This window comes from Bison bison, unplaced genomic scaffold (assembly GCF_000754665.1).
Source record: "Bison bison bison isolate TAMUID 2011002044 unplaced genomic scaffold, Bison_UMD1.0 scf7180017864304, whole genome shotgun sequence".
Taxonomy (NCBI): Eukaryota; Metazoa; Chordata; class Mammalia; order Artiodactyla; family Bovidae; genus Bison; species Bison bison.
Window position 1 is genome coordinate 11,053,170 of NW_011494876.1, and position 2,849 is coordinate 11,056,018.

The window sequence follows — 2,849 nt, forward strand, 5'->3', positions numbered from 1 at the left end:
GTGAAAAGTTATTCAACTACATTAGTCATTACAGTAATGCAATTAAGATGTGGTAATATTACTTTGCCAACAAAGGTCCGTCTAGTCAAGGCTATGGTTTTTCCTGTGGTCATGTATGGATGTGAGAGTTGGACTGTGAAGAAGGCTGAGCGCCGAAGAATTGATGCTTTTGAACTGTGGTGTTGGAGAAGACTCTTGAGAGTCCCTTGGACTGCAAGAGATCCAACCAGTCCATTCTGAAGGAGATCAGCCCTGAGATTTCTTTGGAACGAATGATGCTAAAGCTGAAACTCCAGTACTTTGGCCACCTCATGCGAAGAGTTGACTCATTGGAAAAGACTGTGATGCTGGGAGGGATTGGGGGCAGAAGGAGAAGGGGATGACAGAGGATGAGATGGCTGGATGGCATCACTGACTCGATGGACGTGAGTCTGAGTGAACTCTGGGAGTTGGTGATGGACAGGGAGGCCTGGCATGCTGCCATTCATGGGACCGCAAAGAGTCGGACATGACTGAGCGACTGAACTGAACTGAACTGAAAACAAGATTGTAGGAGGGGTGTGCTCATGATATAATCAAATCTCATACCTCCCAGGGTGGGTGATCCACAAACTGGAGAACAATCATATCACAGAAATGGTCCCATAGGAGTGAGAGCTCTTGAGTTCCACGCCAGCTCAGAAGCCTGGGGGTCTGGCATCTGGAAGAGAAGCCCCCAGAGCATCTGGCTTGGAAGTCCAGTGTGGCTTGATGACAACAGCTCCACAGGGCTGGGGGAAATAGAGGCTCCACTCTTGGAGGAAGCACACAAAGTCTGTGCCTTACGGGACCCAGGAGAAAAGTGGTGACTCTATAGGATCCTGGGCCAGACCTAACCGCTGGTCTTGGAGGGTTTCTGCGGGGGGAGGGCGGGGGCAGTGAGGGAAAGCTGTGGTTCACTATGGGGACAATGACATTGGTGCAGGAGGTACCAGGGAGTAATTATCAGCTGGAGCTCTCCTGAAGGCAGCCATTTTGGCACCAAGACTTGGCCCCAACCAAAAGCCTGTAGACTCCAGTGCTGGATGCCTCAGGCCAGACAACCAACCTAAGAGGAATACAGCCCCACCCAGCAGCAGACAGACTGCCAAAGACTTTCTGAGCCCACAGCCACCTCTAGACACTCCCCATGACATGGCCCTGCCCACCCACCAAAGGGCAGACCCAGAAGAGAACCACCATCTGGCAGCCTGTGGGATCAAGTCCACACACACAGATCAGAACTCATCCTGGGACCAGCTGGCCCCTGGCCCTTAGGTGACCAGAGGGCAGTGCCCTATTGGGACCCACAGAACATCCCCTACAGAGGGCCACTACTGCAAGGGCGAGAAACATAACTCACTTTCTACAGACATAAAAATACAAATAGATATTTACAATGAGATGGCAGAGGAATATGTTTCGGATGAAGGAACAAGATTTACCCCAGAAGAATAACTAAGTGACGATCTACCAGAGAAAGAGTTCACAGAAGTTATTGTAAAATTCACAGCAGTTATCCCAAGATCCAAGACCTTGGGAAAAGAACAAATGCACAGAGTGAAAAGTTACCTGTAACAAATACTCTAGGAGTATCTGAATCAATTCAGAAGTTTAAATGATATTACTTGAAATTAGCTTCTTCCTACCTCTCTGATCTGCTACTGCTATTTTGGTTTAATTCTTAGTCCCTTTAGTGTTTGTCTGGCTATTCTAAGCTCCTATGACTGTAACAAGTGCAAAACGAGAGCCGGTTTCCTGACCAGCTCAACAAAAGTCTAAGATCACTGGATCTGAGTGGCTGGACTTAAAACACCCCTGAATCAATCTCTGTGGCCAGGGGAATGGAGGGAGCCAATCAGTCACGTGCTCTATCCAAAATCCAGGGATGGAGCCAGTGTCCCTGGATGCCAATAAATTAGGAGTAGAAGAGAAGTGGATTCTCAAATGAAAATGAGAATGTTATCATAGGAAGGAAGAGTGGATGCCTTGGAGGAAAAACAACAAACAACTATCCCAATGTGTAAAATGAAACCCACATAGAGCAGACAGGCAGAATGGTTCCACCTCAAAGGCCAACTCCAATTGACTATCAGTGGTTCTCCAGAATGCCATGTTGAGAAATAGTCTGAGACTGAGCCAAGGAAAAACAGAGTGTCATGACTGATTAGAAATATCTGCTATGTGCTCAGAAAACAGTTGGGTGCCAGATATTTGTTCTTATTTATTTAGGCATTAGCCAGTGAAACCGATTACAAATTAAAACATGCAGAGAGTGACAATTACGCTAGGTCTGGGTTTGAGACTTGCAATGAGTTTATTAAAGTCCTGGTAGTTTATTTTTTATACACTCAGTCAGGACAAAGAGTAGAATACTAATTAGCAAGGCCACTCATCACCACTGAAGTCAACCTGTGATCCTGAAACAAGGTGACATTTACCCTCACCTTTTTCATTGGTGGCATTGCCAAGACTGTCTATGATGTGACTCTGGTCAGCACTTGTCAACTGGCATTAGGTTAGTCCTCCCTGGCTTGTTCTTTTTTTCCCCCTTGTTCAACAAATCTTGATCAAGCCCCTTTCGGTGATAGGCACTATGCTAGGTACCGCTAGAGTAGTGATCAAAGTAGAGACCAAAGCTGGCCCTTGTCCTCACTGAGTTTCTTCTTCCTTGAGAGCAGCCCTGATGACAACGTCTCTGTTTATTCCTGATTTGTCATCTTCAAAGAAATCATGTTCAAGTATATTCCGTTCCAGCCCAGTGAGCCTATTACCATATCCTCTGCTTAGAAATGTCACTATTCCTAAAAAAAAAAAAAAAAAAAAAAAAA

The 2,849-nt window shown here is 46.1% G+C and overlaps 1 protein-coding gene across 1 annotated transcript in view; it reads right to left on the bottom strand.

The window, feature by feature from the left end:
* The window catches only part of LOC104997263, a 135,600-nt gene that overhangs the window by 124,774 nt on the left and 7,977 nt on the right, over window positions 1–2,849 (bottom strand). The gene's annotated exons all lie outside the window — the stretch shown is intronic.